At 36.5% G+C, this 16,802-nt stretch overlaps 1 protein-coding gene and 1 long non-coding RNA gene across 2 annotated transcripts in view; one reads left to right on the forward strand and one right to left on the reverse strand.

Annotated features, from left to right (window-relative positions):
• LOC134672124 (hemicentin-1-like) overlaps positions 1–16,802 on the forward strand; it is a 504,766-nt gene that overhangs the window by 472,792 nt on the left and 15,172 nt on the right. The gene's annotated exons all lie outside the window — the stretch shown is intronic.
• The window catches only part of LOC134672125 (uncharacterized), a 715,951-nt gene that overhangs the window by 376,657 nt on the left and 322,492 nt on the right, over positions 1–16,802 (reverse strand). The window lies entirely within an intron of this gene.

Below are 16,802 nucleotides of genomic sequence, written 5' to 3' on the forward strand. Positions count from 1 at the left end.
TCATCAGGAGCTTGCTTATTTAATATGTCTGTGTCTCACGGAAATTTTGTTAACATGTGGGCTACCGACCGTTGACTCCAAAACGGTAGTTAAACGCGTTTCAAGTTTATTTCTCCATTCACTGCACACTACCACATTAGTTTACTGTAACATAATAAGCTATCGCGATTTTACACTATGTTCTTTTTTTTAGCATTAGGAAGAACTCCACAGAAGCAAGCGTGCAGTTTTTATCAGACTCTTTAATTGTTAATAATTATTAAATTATCTAATGTAGTATGGTCAATACATATACATAATTTACTTCAAATTATTACCGCTAAAAGAGCTGGATTTGGAACCACAAGCTTACTTCTGCGAAGTTCTTTCTAATGCTAAAAAAAACGGACTATACAATATTAATGAGCAAAAAACAAAAGAATTAATCTCGAAACGTGACTATCGATAGCGCTCGAACGGGAAGTCCAAGATTGTAGTCTCTGTTTGACATCCTACACTGCGTACAACGTCACAATCTATAGAAATGTTCCCAACCTTCCATACAACGTGACATGGCGCTTATTACACTTTTGAAAGAGATTTTGTCGCCGCTTGCCTCTTTTTATCTCGCATGTAATAATCGAGGTGAAAAGGAAATGAAGTATGTTACGAGGGTGGAATGGCACCGTGTGTGGGTTTTATGCGTATAGAAATATCAGAAGAGGTGTTTCTGTTTCGAGCTGTATATATTTTTTTTTTATATCAACACACCGTCTGAAGTTTTTTCAAAGACTAGGGGTGATATTCTATATATCCCATTTCTTTGTCCAATATGTATTGCATCACATTAGGCTTTAATGAGTAATAATGAGAGAGTGTGACGCACTGACATTGAACAAAAAATTGGACAGGTGGAATACCACCCTTAATCTTTCTTCCTTTTCTCTTTTTAGGGTTCCGTACCCAAAGGGTAAAACGGGACCCTATTACTAAGACTTCGCTGTCCATCCGTCCGTCCGTCCATCCGTCCGTCCGTCCGTCTGTCACCAGGCTGTATCTCACGAACCGTGATAGCTAGACAGTTGAAATTTTCACAGATGATTTATGTTGCTGCTATAACAACAAATACTAAAAACAGAATAAAATAAAGATTTAAATGGGGCTCCCATACAACAAACGTGATTTTTTACCAAAGTTAAGCAACGTCGGGAGTGGTCAGTACTTTGATGGGTGACCGTTTTTTTTTTTGTTTTTTTTTGCATTATGGTACGGAACCCTTCGTGCGCGAGTCCGACTCGCACTTGCCCGGTTTTTTTTTCTTTTTTTCTTTTATATTCTTAAGGTTTGGTAAGGCAAAATGAATTTTCTGGTTTTAGAAAGGGTCGACAACACGCATGTTTTTGGAGTAGCAAGTATACATATGCAACGTTGCCTTTAATAGTCGTAATTTGAAAACTTCCAAAATCCAGTTTTTAACACTTTATGCATTTTTATCCTAACCATAATGTATTTCTACTATTGGACCGGTGTCTTTGAACTCGCAACCTCTTGTGGTATGTGTCGATATAAGGGTCAAAACAAAAAAAAACACGAGATTCAAGATTTTAGTAGCATCTTCATGTCACAGATTTTGGAATAAGCAATTATTAACGGACGAATAACGAACACGGGTCATTCCTATTTGTATTATGCACAGTAAAATTAATGTAAAGGAATGAAAAAAGCTTTCTATCCATGTTCCATGGAATGAAACGAATGGAAAGCATTTCACAATGTAAAGAACGAAATGGCGGCATCCTTTGTTATTTTATTAGGCAGATGCTTTTAGCCGTATCTGAGTTAAGTTATTACTAGTCTTCCTCGTCCTTATCCCGTGCGATTTAGTTTTTAACAAGTTTTATAAGAACTTCTAAAGCAATCTGAAAATGAACCTTATAAACATGCAAAACTTTACCATAACCCATAACGACCGGTCTGGCCTAGTGGGTAGTGACCCTGCCTGCTAAGCCGATGGTCCTGGGTTCGAATCCCAGTAAGGGCATTTATTTGTGTGATGAACACTAATATTTGTTCCTGAGTCATGGGTGTTATCTATGTATATAAGTATGTATTTATCTATATAAGTATGTATATCGTCGCCTAGCACCCATAGTACAAGCTTTGCTTAGTTTGGGGCTAGGTTGATCTGTGTAAGATGTCCTCAATATTTATTTATTTATTTATAACAATTTGTATATTGACGGTTTCATATTGAAGTAGTCACTGTTAATGGTCGGTTACACCAAACCGTCTGACATTCTGCTGTATTCGAACTTCAAGATATTCACAAGAGACGACACGTACTAGATCCATTATCATCATTAGATACGTTATAGTTTAGATATCAACTAGTTCTCTTTTGCAGCGCAATTCGGGCAACCAATGTCACTTTTACGTTAGATAGAGTAAGATATCTATTAGATATGAATTGGATCTCTAAGTCATATCCTGTGGAAATCGTTCAAGAGTATCTCCAGAATCGCGCAAATGTCAAATTTGACAGGTTAGATCTTAAAAATATCGTTATCGTGTCTTGGTGATGTCTAAAAGATATCTAATAGATATATTAGATATCTATTTCAAAATCCGAATCGGGCCCATTGTTAAAACGTTCACTAAATTTTATTGTATGGGAAGTTTCGTACATCTCTGATGTATGACGTTCATCAATCTGTTAACTGTGGTTAGTGCACTGAGTCGTGTAATAAAGGGTATAAATATTTTTTTTTATCTTTGAAGTCTTATCAAGATTGTCTGACAAGTGTTGAATTTCGGGTATTTTTTAATGATGACCTAATGTAGCCATTTGGTGAAACGGTTTTATTAAAAAAACAATGTGGCATTGTGTTTTAGATATGTTTAAAGTAATTTTCTCTATTCTTACCTTTAAATCAAATATGTATTCATTTGAAAATTAAACTCCAATGCTTTTCTAACGTTTTGCATATTCGACCGTATAAGCATATTCATCACATTTTTCTTTCACCCCGTTTCTTTTATCTCGCTCATATATTTTTGGAGAACCATGGAGCGTTACGTAAGGTATTCCAGCCGCAGTACAGATTAAAATATTCATGGTCCCTCCAGCCGAATTATTCCTTATGCAAGATGGGTCCTTCCGCTTTCGAGGCACGTATGGGGATGGATATTTTTAGTGGCGATTTTTAACTATTTTTGATCGTAAATATGGTGTTTAATTTTGGCACAGCTGTGCGAAAAAAATATGGATAGGTACAGAGAAATTAAAAAATAATTATGACAGACTTTTAGTGTTACAAGTTTTTCGATGAATTACAAGTGATGAAGTCGGGCTAAGCTACTCTGCAGCGGTACATGGTCGCATTTTTATCACCTGTAATGTCATGCGTCACTTTCGCACTTACTAATTTGTTAGAACGTGACAGGCATGGCGACAAATGATAAAAAGCCGACCATAATAGCCCTACTGCATGTCATACACAATGACAAAGTGTAATACCGTAATTATTGTCTAGTTTAAATGAAAATATAACGTTTACAATGACATTCCCTCACTTTGTTCTTTTAAAATCAGTGTAAAATTAACTTGCACGAACACTCTATTCTTACAATTATTACATTACCAGGTATTTTGTCTAGGTAGTAGGTATGAAGTAAGGACCATGTAGTACCTATACCAATAATAATAGTATCTGTCTTCATGTACTATATGTATGTCTCTCTGTAAATGTTTTTATGTGGAGGATTTGTATTGTATTGTATAATAAATAAAAATATCACAAACAAAATTAGATAAATAACCAGAAACTCCATTCCCAAATATCCCCTAAACATCACTCTTGATAAATTACGAGCTTTGAAGTTATCCTATCAAAGGAAAATAATAGTTAATAACACAAGTATTTTTCTTCGAAACACATCTAATTGAGTCGAAGTAAGTTGAGAACGTAAACAAACAACATTTTCCAATACAATCTCAGTTTCAAAGTAAATCCGAAGGCAATTAATCAAAATAAGAATCATTTACTACGGACTGAAGTTCGGGAGAAAAACGAGGTTTCTTTGCACGTGAGCGAAAGGCTGTATATTGTTTTTTTTTTAGTTAAGTTTTTTTTCATGTAAGACTGCAAGTGGAATTGATTATACCTACAGGATTACCTGCATCGGTATTTGGAGATACTTATTGTCACAAGTGACGATTTCACGGTCGAACGGGCCTTCGAAATTTAAATAAATTATGGTAGGTCACTGGTAGGTAAATCGATAACCAAGGAATATAAAAATACATTATTTTTGCTTATTTCATTATAAATAAGATTTTACAAGTAATATTTCCGAAAAAAATACTTCCCAAAAAAATCAGATTTGCACAGCAGAATCATGGTGGTGTTTTGCTGCACATTTTGTTTGCTTTACGATTAGTTTTTACGTTAGCTTAGTATTTTTTTGGCTGATCATTTAAATACCAGCCTCTTTTAAATTAACAACAAATAATTAGGTTGACTTCAGCATCACCCTGCAGATCCAAGGCAGGGTTGAGATGTGAGATACATTCTAACATACCCCCCATTATTTGCCCACCGTGCCAAGCCAATCTCACCCCTAACACAACAGCACAGGGTGCTACACCAGCCGAATTCTTCACATACTTCAGCTAAGAGAAATTTCTGGATTTCCCGAACAGTCTGAGAAAATAAATATGTACTTACAAATCTTGACGACACTCTTCACCTAACGTTTATTTGTATTACCTTTATTGGAAGAATAATATTAACGTAAATCTCGAGGTAGTTGTAAATTGGAAACATGGTATCAGATTATCAAAGGAACCTAGTTAATATTAAAAAAACCGGGCAAGTGCGAGTCGGACTCGCGCACGAAGGGTTCCGTACCATAAAGCAAAAAAAAACGGAAAAAAATGCAAAAAGAAAACGGTCACCCATCCAAGTACTGACCACGCCCGACGTTGCTTAAGTTTGGTCAAAAATCACGTTTGCTGTATGGGAGCCCCACTTAAATCTTTATTTTATTCTGTTTTTAGTATTTGTTGTTATAGCGGCAACAGAAATACATCATCTGTGAAAATTTCAACTGTCTAGCTATCACGGTTCGTGAGATACAGCCTGGTGACGGACGGACGGACGGACAGCGAAGTCTTAGTAATAGGGTCCCGTTTTACCCAAGGGTACGGAACCCTAAAAAGAAATTTAGACGCATAGCTATATGTGCCACCTCTCTCTCCTCATGCATTATTATTCCCATCTGATTGTGGGGTCTACTTTTCTGGTCTTTTCTCATAGGTATATATGCCACCGTATATACCTATGAGAATATACCTATAATTGAAAAATGTTTTCAGAATTGTCTTTGGTTTGATAAATTTAAGTGATGATTTTGAATGATAAATATGCATTTAATAAAATTCATTAGAGCTTTATTTGTATTTTTTTTTAATTTAGTATTTTCCCCGCGTTAGCGTGGTGAAGAATTTTGTGTCTCAATTAATTTAATTCAAGTTTTAATTTTCATCAAGGTTGCAAGGTGTTTTTCATTAACGCCAATCAGAAATCTCAAATAAAGGAAAACAAATTAAATTGATTCGAACCGAAACTCGGTGAGCCATCGTTGATATTCCATTTCCCTTCCTTTAGGGTTCCGCGAAAGATTGAACCCAATAAAACAAAATTAGGTCATTATTTTTTGTAATTTCAGAGTTGATCATCATCATCATCATCATCATATCAGCCCTTTATCGCCCACTGCTGAGCATAGGCCTCTCTTCTAGTACGCCACTTGTCCCCATCAGAGTTGATCCCATAGCAAAAGTTGCTCAGTATAATCTCAAAACCTTCCTTGCAACGGGAATGCAGTTATGTTTAGCCATCCTGTATATACGAATTAATTTGTGATACATTTAGCAATAAATGTTTAGATTTAATTTACAGAGTATTATCCTTAGTTATTTTCTTTATGTTTGCAAAATATTTACAGAAACATGGGTATTCCTAAACGTTACGATATCGTATCACTTTGTTTGTTCATGAATACCACAGCTTCATAGGGCTAAAGACAAGTGAACATTAAAGACTGACAATCTCAATTTGTTGGGTGGCCCTCATGTAAATACGAGAATATGGCGTCAAGTCATTTGGTGAAATCAGAGATTAACTTTGACGTGATGTTAATTAACATTAGTATTAATACTGTATTCCTACCTTCTAGTAATTTTTGAAAGACTAGTTAAAAAGTAATGTATTTATCTAGAAGTGTCAGTGTCATACGAGTAAAATGATTTGCCTTTGTTAGAGAGACAACATTTAACAAAGCATTGTACGTCGTATGAATCAAAGTAATAATGATGATATGCGGAGGTGTAAAAAATACACAAAACTGTGGCGTGTATATCATGTAGTGTGTTAGTTGTAAGCGATTAGTATTAAACGTAACGTCGACGATACGATGAACATATGATTTGTTTATGATTTCGCTAATCATTAGCACACACAACACAACACAAGCCTTCTTGAGCTTACCGTAGGGCTTAATCAATTTGTGTAAAAATTTCCTATAATATGTATTTATTTATTAGCGGCTAAAGTGACGCCATCGAAACCATTTGACGCTACGTTATATGATGTACTATAGGTACTAGGCAACGATATACATGCTTATATGTATAAGGTTTACTCGGGTAATTCCGAATGTCGAAAACTGTCGGATAATTCCGAAATGAGACTTTTATTATGATGGAATTAAGGGTGATTTTCATCTGAATTTCGGAATTATCCGACATTCGGTATTACCCGAATACACCTTAGTCTTGTCGTGATGAACCTGGGATCTCCTGCTTCGTAAGCAGGCCCCGTAGACAACATGCCAATCACTTACGCACCGCAGCGAACGAAACGTGACTGCCACTGTTACATTAGTATGGAAGCGCAAGCGATTGTAACCTTGACTAGGCGGCCAGGATCACTATCGACTAGGCTAGGAGATATTTAATGAAACTAAAGTCTTTATTATCCACTTGTCTCTTATTAGCCAACTACAAATTACGCGTAAACAACGACAGTAGGTCGTTAAGGAGAACGTACGCTATTTCATTTGTTTACCTTAATTATGTGTTAAACGTAACTAACGTAAGCAAATGTGACGTTCCACGGCAAAAGGTACCTTATGGCGGCTGGCGCTTACGTCGCATAGCGCCGCAATAATATTGGAGCGGCGTTAATAATAGCGTAAGCGCCAACCGCCATAAGGTAGGTACCTTTACCCATGGGACGTCACAAATGTTACTTTACTAGGAGTTTATTGAGTGGAAGAGAGGGTTACTTTTAGTTTGAGACTCTTTGATTCGGTTGGTTACACATGTTGATACAATACAATACAACTTCATTGATACCTTACAGTTTACACAACATGTACAGAAACTTGTAGGTCTTATCGCTTATGAGCGATCTCTTCCAGGTCTTTCTTATTTCTATCTATCTTCATATCTGATTTTGTCTTTCTAACTAGTCAAATTATTTAAAATTACCTATAGTCACAAAGTGGAGGATAAAAAAGATACAAAAATATTTAAGAAGAATTAATTGTAATACGAGTGCGTTGTTTATAAGTAATTTAGTATAATATACCAATGTTATATTTTTTAATTTAAGTTTGTCACCATTTTTTGTCGTGGCATATTTTACAATATACCTAAATATAACCTACAGTTTTTATATATCTTTGAAGTGAAAAAATGAAATGAAATAAATAGATACATACATTGCCTTACATAGGAATGAAAAATAAATTGTATTGTATTGGTCACCATTTTTTGTCGTTGCATATTTTACAATATACCTAAATATAACCTACAGTTTTTATATATCTTTGAAATGAAAAAATGAAATGAAATAAATAGATACATACATTGCCTTACATAGGAATGAAAAATAAATTGTATGTGATACACTGTAATAAGGGAATGTACTGAACCAAACTTTCCACCTTCCGACTCGCGCTTGACCTTTTTTTATGAATTTCAGAACACCGCCTGTCCCATCTCCCCCTTAATTAAAATTTTCCCGTCGGATTTTCGCGGATTACGGCCCAGCTTTAATTCGATTAACTGTAAACATAAATATACGTATTCCTGTAACTGAATTAATGCAATTATCGAGTCTAGTAAATAAGAAACACTGTCTGTAATATCTGTGGTAATAGTATCCGAAACAATTTGTTATCAGTGTAGAGCGTGTCCGAACGATCTTTAAAAAACCGGGCAAGTGCGAGTCGGACTCGCGCACGAAGGGTTCCGTACCATAATGCAAAAAAAGAAAAAAAAAAGCAAAAAGAAAACGGTCACCCATGCAAGTACTGACCACTCCCGACGTTGCTTAACTTTGGTCAAAAATCACGTTTGTTGTATGGGAGCCCCATTTAAATCTTTATTTTATTCTGTTTTTAGTATTTGTTGTTATAGCGGCAACAGAAATACATCATCTGTGAAAATTTCAACTGTCTAGCTATCACGGTTCGTGAGATACAGCCTGGTGACAGACGGACGGACAGCGAAGTCTTAGTAATAGGGTCCGTTTTACCCTTTGGGTACGGAACCCTAAAAATGTATGTTTAATGTCTAATGGGTGACCACACCCTCTTTGCCGCCAGCTTCTCTAACGATAAGTACTTGCTGTAAAATAAAACCTAATATTAAAATAAAACATAAGTGTTCCTTCAAACCTGCGTTTCACTAAACTCCAAATACTACATGGCGCAGTCGGTAGGATTCGAACCTACGCAAACTGCCCGTACGACGTACGTCAATTAATAAATCTAGTCGGTAATTCTTGACTGCCAATGAGTTCTGTATCGGAATTTCGTGACAATTGTCGCGTTTCTTGTGACAATTATCAGTAGCTTCGCAAAATAAAAACTTATTAATTGGCGATATAATGGAGTTTTTTTGTAATTAACATGTTGGTGGTAAACAAGCACACCGCCCGTCCGATGGTAAGCGGTTACCGTAGCGTATGAAGGCCTGTGACGTCAGTAACAGTGATATCGACAATTGTCGCACCTCTCACCGTGGTGAAATGGGGGCCGGCATTTTATTCATTAGACCGGACGGCCGATTTGACCAACTCATTGAATATTGACCGATTTGCCAGACAATTTCAATCTATTGTCGGGCGGAGTTAATCGCACCGATTGATCGCTTGAGTTTTTCATCAGGTAGAATATAGTCAGCTGCAAAATAGGTAGGTAAGTACTCAATATTTTCAAACACGCTTATTTTTGTGTGAATTATTTTGGTCATATTATCAATTATCATACATTATGTTGGTGACAATTTTGATTTTAGCAGCAAAATTTAAACACAATGAAAGTCATAAAAAATATTAGGAAAGTAATTAATTTATACAAAAATATCCTAAAATAATCGTACAAAATTTTCAGTGCAAAATGCGCTGTCAGAGAAAAGTTGTTGAGTATAAGAAACTCCTTTAGTACTAGAGAAAGCAAGTATTTCAAAGTCAAAAGCCGAAATCATTAAAAGACGCATTTACCTCAAGTGACGCATTTACCCCGGTTGATCATAATCTGTTCTTAGATGATTCTGATGAATTAGGAATGAATACCCAACCCAAACTGCGATCTATATAAAGGCATATCCACGCTAATAGCCATCAAAAATTAAAGACCCCGGCATAAACGGATCAAGGGTCGGAAACAATACGACAAAGGGCAAAACAATCAAGCCACGACGTGCGCAGTTTGTCGAATGACGGAATAGTCGAGATATAGAGCCCGATTCGGATTTTGAAATAGTTATCTTTTAGACATCACCAAGATACGATAACGATATGTTTAGAATCTAACCTGTCAAATTTGACATTTGCGCGATTCTGGGGATGCTCTTGAACGATTTCCACAGGATATGACTTATAGATCCAATTCACATCTAATAGATATCTTACTCTATCTAACGTAAAAGTGACATTGGTTGCCTGAATTGCACTGCAAAAGAGAAATATTTGATATCTAAACAATAACGTATCTAGTACGTGTCGTCTCTTGTGAATATCTTGAAGTTCGAATACGGCAGACAGTAGGGAAGGAAATAGGATGATATATTTATTTAGCTAAAAAGCACGTACCGCCTACATGATACATGACTGTTGGGCTAGTTATTTATAGCGTTACAGATCTACTAGGATATTAATTAGACTAAAATAACATACATTCGGATAGAGAAAATGGGTTTGAAAAACGGGTTTCTTTTAAAGGGTGGACAATAAAAGCTAATAATATGGGTACCTACCGGGGCACTTTCGTATTAACTTGTACTTTTAAGCGCATCCTAGGTAAATTGCGTTTAAATCACGCATGACCGGGTGACCGTTAATTTCGTCACTAAATGTATTTATCAATGGTTTGTTACATTTCTCAAACTTTTATGAATAAACGCTCTTTATTGGTGTTTAGTCTACATATTTAACCATAAAATATAATTTAGAATTGCAGAATGCAAGAAGGAAACTAAGTACCTAAGCAAAATTGCCTAGTTAACCACATTTCTATTATAATCTACGTTAACTTGATATTTAAATAGCCGCATTTATAAGAAAATATTTTATAGGGACATGCTTAAACAAATTGACTAAGTCCCACGGTAAGCTCAAGAAGACTTATGTTGTGGGTATTCAGACAACGATATATTTTAGAAATATAAATAGAAATTATTTATGTCATGTCAGTATAATATACCTGCTAGTAAATATAACGTAACTTACTTTCTATGCATTTCGCTAGTACTCGCATATCTATTAGTGCGAGCGAGAAGTATAGAAAGTAAATTACGTAGACGTTAGCGTAGATGTCAGTTTTGACACTGTCAGTAACTCATACGGGTACAGATGAAACTATGCATCCAAAAGCAAAACTCAATTTGCACACTGAAACTTTCCCAATCTGCCTTTACCCTCCAGGAAAAACATCCGTATTTCAAATATAATAAGGTTGAGATTTCCTCTAGAATATTATCTGATGTGCTTGAGGAAGAAGATCCATTTTGTGACCATTGTCACCCCATGGCTGACCCACTTTTACTTTCTGACCGAGATAACTTGATTCATTTGACTCAATTGAAGGCCTTTCCGATTTATGTCTTTTATGAGTTCCAGCGAAGATTGTTTTACTTTATGCTCAAGTTATCTTTGGTAGTATCGTTGGATAAACAGGATAAATCTACATAAACATTATTATTTGGTTTATAGGCATCTGAATTGCTTTAGGACTCACCGATTAAGGTGACAGTCCATTTCCAACGACAGCTGCATTACTGTTCATTTTACTATCGAAAGAGTGACATTCCATTTCCAACTGCAGCTGCAATACTGTTCATTTTACTATGGAAATTGACAATGACAGCGACGCGTTTCCATAGTAAAATGAACAGTATTGCAGCTGCAGTTGGAAATGGAATGTCACTTAAATTGACAATAACAGCGACGCGTTCAGTACTAGTAGTGCAGCTGCGGTTAGAAATGGAATGTTACCATTAGAAAGCGCGGAATGACGTAGGTATAAAAAGTGACAAAATTTATTCTTAATTTGCTTAATATTACTATAGTTCTTGACTCTCACTCTCTCTCTCACCACCTTACTTCTACCCTTTCTTACGTACGATGTCATGTAAAAAATTGTCATATTGTATGAAGTGCCTTAAAAGATATTTTAGTCGTTAAAATAATGAATATTTTGTGACATCTGTAAATATTAAAACCGACTTAAGTTCCACAACGGAGACGTTATTAAGACACCTTGAAAACCTTTGTGGTGTAATATCCAGTATCTTATTTATAACCCAAAATGATACCTTCCGCTCCTGAAATTTAAGCACTCTCGGAAACAGAAGCTCCAAATTAATGAAACACATAATAACCGTAATAAAGCTATCATAATAAATTAACCCCTTCAAAACATTTGGGCATCTTAAACTCCACGCAATAAAACGTAGAGTGAACGAATGGGGATGTCGTTTTCATTCGCTCATTCATAACGCGCACGTCATTCACTCAAGCGGGTCAAGGACAGTATTTATTAAATGTCAGCCGCACGATTCTTTATTCTTGTGGGCTATCTGTGATGTGGTTCTAATTGCTTACATGGTACAAGCGATTTTGTGCAGGCCCCTGTTCCACCATGTTGACATTTGTCGCATGACATTGATAATTTACCGTACATTGCTGGTCCGACAAGTAAATATTGACGCTATTTATCGTCGTTTCTTACCGACCGCAATGTACAGCAAATTGTCAATAAGCACCTGATAGTCTAGCATGAGTTGCGTTCTCGCGCGCGACTCCATACGTAAAGCGCGACTTCAAGTATGTACTCGCGTTGCGCACGAGAACGCAAATTAGGCTAGACCGCCTGGTATTTCAAGTGCTGTAAGTATTAGAAATAAGTTTTTGGCAAAAATTTCATTTTTGGTACAAGCTTTTATCGCTGACTGTACTTTTTTTACGACAGACAACTAATACTCATCGAAACCATTCTAAAAACCCCTAACACAATTAGGTTGAGTTGTTTCATCACAGAGTTCCTATGGCCACCTCCTATCTCCATCATCAGATCAGCTCGATGGTGCCATAATATTGCATTGTCATCCGATTTATACATGCATGCAAAATTTCAGCTCAATCGGAAACCGGGAAGTGGATCAAATTTAACTTGCAAGATTTGATTACACACAGACAGACAACGGTCAGGTAAAACTAAATAAAAGCTTGTAAAATGGAGACTACGTTTGTATGGAGAAGTGATTGTCCACGTCCTTCTAAATGCGGTATGTCTTCTCCTTTCAGTAGAAAATATGTAATATTAAGTAAGCCTCTTCTTAATTTTCAAAAGATAATAAAATTCAACTTTAGTGCTGCTAAAACTTGAATTGTTACAAGCTGTAACAATGTAACAGCCAAACTGAGATGAAATTATTAGTACGTATCAGCCATAAGCTACAATGTAGTTTTTGAGAATAACAAAGTTGCGATATACTGTGATGTTACATCTCCGGTCACACTCCGGTTTATGTCTCAAAATGGTTTTCCTGTGTTTCAGTGTTTTAGACAGATAGTAAAACTAAGAGGTAAAGTTAGCGAAAGTCCCAAATTTTAGTAGGTATACGTAATATACGTATGGTACGAAGTCACATGCACTTACCTGATAGGGGAGACCTAGGGGAGTCACAACAGAGGTAAGTTGAAACAACGTCAATTTTGCAGTAATCACTAACCGTCCGGACCCAAAGGCGTATATTGAGAGATTATTGGACCAGCGGACAGTGGGACTAGGTTCAGCCGGCCTAGCCAAGGTGACGATCTCTTGCGCTTCGCCATCGAATCGCTTTGTGCCTCTCTATCACTCTTCCATATTAGTGGGGCAGTGACAGTTGCGTTTCGTTTGGTACGTAGCGTTAGCCATAGGCATGTTGTCTACGAGGCCTGGTTTTATTCCAACTCGATAACAGTTATAGATGTCTCAAAATTGACGCCGTTTTAAATATCTGCGTAAAATTATGATACTATACTCATACTTCATTAACATAGCACAGCGGTCTAAGCGTGAAGAGGCAACAGACAGATTTACCTTCACATTGTTTGTTTATTTATCAGTACCAAATGCGGCCTGCCAATCTTATAACACAGAAAGCACTTTTTGCAGCGGTATCACAGGATCAAAATGGGGTTGGGTATTTTAACATGTTGCGAGTGGTTAATAGGAGTGTTAAAAGGCCAAAACGCATTAATAAGTAAACACAGCAATTTGCCGCCAACATTATGTTTGCAAATTACTCTATTCCGTGATTGCCATCGCGTTGGACATGGGGAAAGAGTGGCGTGTTCATTACTGACAGTGTCAGCTTGATAAATACAGTATTCGCCTGTCAGAAAGCTTTATTTCACATCACTAACACTAAGTAAACAAAAAGACAAAGGACTATATATATGTATATATATAACAAAATAATTATATGAGGTATGAAGTTATAGTTTTTTTTTTGTGCTACATTAATTTGGATGCTTTTATATGAATTTTAATGTAATATTATTTAATTTTATTGAATTTGCTTGTTTCCTGTATTATAGTAATATAGTGACAATGCTAATTTTAGAGGAGCGGGATTTCCTGCCACAAGTATTTCATATGCTTACTAGGAAATTCCAACCTTGATTCTTATTTTGTAAATGGTAAGAACGGAATAAAATCATTTTCATTTTCATTTTTTCATTTTTCATAGACCGACAAGAAATTGTAGAAACTAAAAAGTGGCAACATCGTAGTGTGGTCCCTTTCATTTTTTTTATTAGCTTATTGTAGTGTCCCACTGCTGGCCAAAGGCCTCTCCCCCTGATTTCCACAACTCCCGCTGTAGTGCCTTCTCCGGCCAGCCACTGATGAAGGCGTCTAAATCGTCCCGCCATCTCCGTCTGGGCCTGCCACGTCCGCGCTTCTTTTGTGGCATCCAGCTTGGTCCAGATTGGTGGCTATACTAGCCCACCTGTGCGGACGCATGCGGCAGACATGACCCGTCCAGTCCCACTTCAGCCTGGCGGTCTTCTTCCCCACGTCAGCTATTCGTGTTTTGGAGCGCAATGTGGTGTTTCGGATGCGATCCGTCCTTGTGACACATAGAATACCTACTGCGCTCCATTGCTCGCTGGCAAACCTTCAATTTGGACTACTGACTCGCAGTGAGCGACCATGTTTGAGCACCGTAGGTTAGGACAGGCAGAATACACATGTCAACGAGTTTACGCTTCAGTGACATAAGGAAGGTCGCCCTTCATTAGCTCCTTCATGGACCAGTAGCTCTTCCAGGCATTTTGAACACGTTCATTTTCCCTTCAAATTAATCTAAGAAAACGGGATGACACTACAATTGATTTCTACAATTTCTTGTCGGTCTATAAGTGATATTTTTTCTTTCTTTTTTTTATTACTCTCAAAAGCCGATGGTCCTGGCTTGAATATACGATTTATTTAAACGAAAACAACTGTTGTCTATGTATTTAACTATTTTTATATTTGTATATGTTTAAGTATCAATTTTTATTAGTCAAATAATTATGTAGCCTAGAAATTATCTTTGTTTGCGAATAACAAATTCAACTGGTGCCAAATTGTTCCGAAATATTATTTATTTATTTAAATTTATTTATAATATTTTTTGATGAAAAATATATAAATAATTCGTACCCACAATACGATACACGGTAAAATCTGTCACCAACCATGCATCTCGACTTTCTATCCAAAACGGTATTTTGTCAGTTAACCCCCTTTCCCTAACGGTGTCAATGCTTATCTCACGTGAAAAATGGGGCCAGGAAATTGGCTCAAACCTAGCTGCCTAGCTAAATATATATCCTAGCTAGATATATAGGCGACAGATAGCAGCCTGTGAGATGGGATGTGCCGTGGGCTTATTTAATAGAAGTGGGTTTGACGTTTCAGATTTTCGTGACCTTTTTGCCTGGTTTTCATTGATTTTATTAGTCATGTAAAAAAACTATTGTTCAAATGTTTAATTCATTTTGTTTTCTTTCAATTTAATGTTTTTTGGAAGCCTCGTTTAATAATGTTTTGATTATATGTAACTAAACATCGCCTATAGACGCAGATTTTTTTTTCCGCCAGCTTATTTTTTAGAAGAACTTTAAGTTTCATTTTCGAAGGAGCTCTCTGAAAAGAAAGTCTATTTCAAGTACCTACCCATTCAGATAAAATAATATACCTACTCGTACCTTAAAGGTCCATTTATAGACATTGAGGGTGCCAGACACGTGCCGTGTCTGTGGGCGTGTGTGCGGCCATATAGGTACCTACCGATAATTATAAATACGTTTATAGCAAAATATTATTTTGTCTGCCACGGCACGTCACTAGTACGTCCAATGTGCGTAGATATAATATCGACCTTAACACCAAACACAGGCGAACGCAAAGTTAAACACGTAAACTTAATACCGCCAGCTGACTGATGCTTAAGATAATATTTCCGTATTTGCCTATGACTTCGTTCCCCGCGGCGGCTATTTGTATCAACACTCACCCTGCGGAGAAAATGATAAATTGCTTTCACAATTAACCGTTATTATTCCTTCGCAAAGAACAAAAATACCTCAATTTCCCGCTCGGTTAGAGCCTCTTCGAGTTAAGGCGCAATTTGCGATCAAAATTAATTTATATTCACACAGCTTCTGCCCACGAGTTCGTCTGCGTAGAATTTGTACTTCCATAATAGTTATTTGTTTTACAAGGGGGCAAAGTTGTTGTTTAACCGCTTGTGCTAATATTGATACCCGAGCAAGCGAAAGATTCCAAAATTGAACCACGAGCGTAGCAAGTGGTTCGAAAAATGGAATGTTGAGCGTTGCGAGGGTTTCAAAGCACGAGGGTTAAACAAAATTTGCCCCCGAGTGAAACACAAAATTTTTCACCACACCAACCTGAAGCAAATATTAAATGTAAAATATCAAACAGAATCAAACCAAATCAAATCCAAATGAATGTTATTAAATATTTATCATCCAAAGTCATCATTTAAAAGTCATTTCTTCCAGCAAACATAAGAAACCAACTCAAAATTTGCATTTGATTACTTTGTCTCACATGTGAATAAAATGCAACTTTGCTATCAGTTTTTGAAGTGTAAAGTAAGCCTTTCCGAGCTGGTGTGGTGAAAAATCTATTATTATTAGATATTTTGTCTCACATAGTGCACTTGTGCTACGAGTTTCAAGAGTATC

The sequence above is a fragment of the Cydia fagiglandana genome, chromosome 16 (genome assembly GCF_963556715.1).
Source record: "Cydia fagiglandana chromosome 16, ilCydFagi1.1, whole genome shotgun sequence".
Lineage (NCBI taxonomy): Eukaryota > Metazoa > Arthropoda > Insecta > Lepidoptera > Tortricidae > Cydia > Cydia fagiglandana.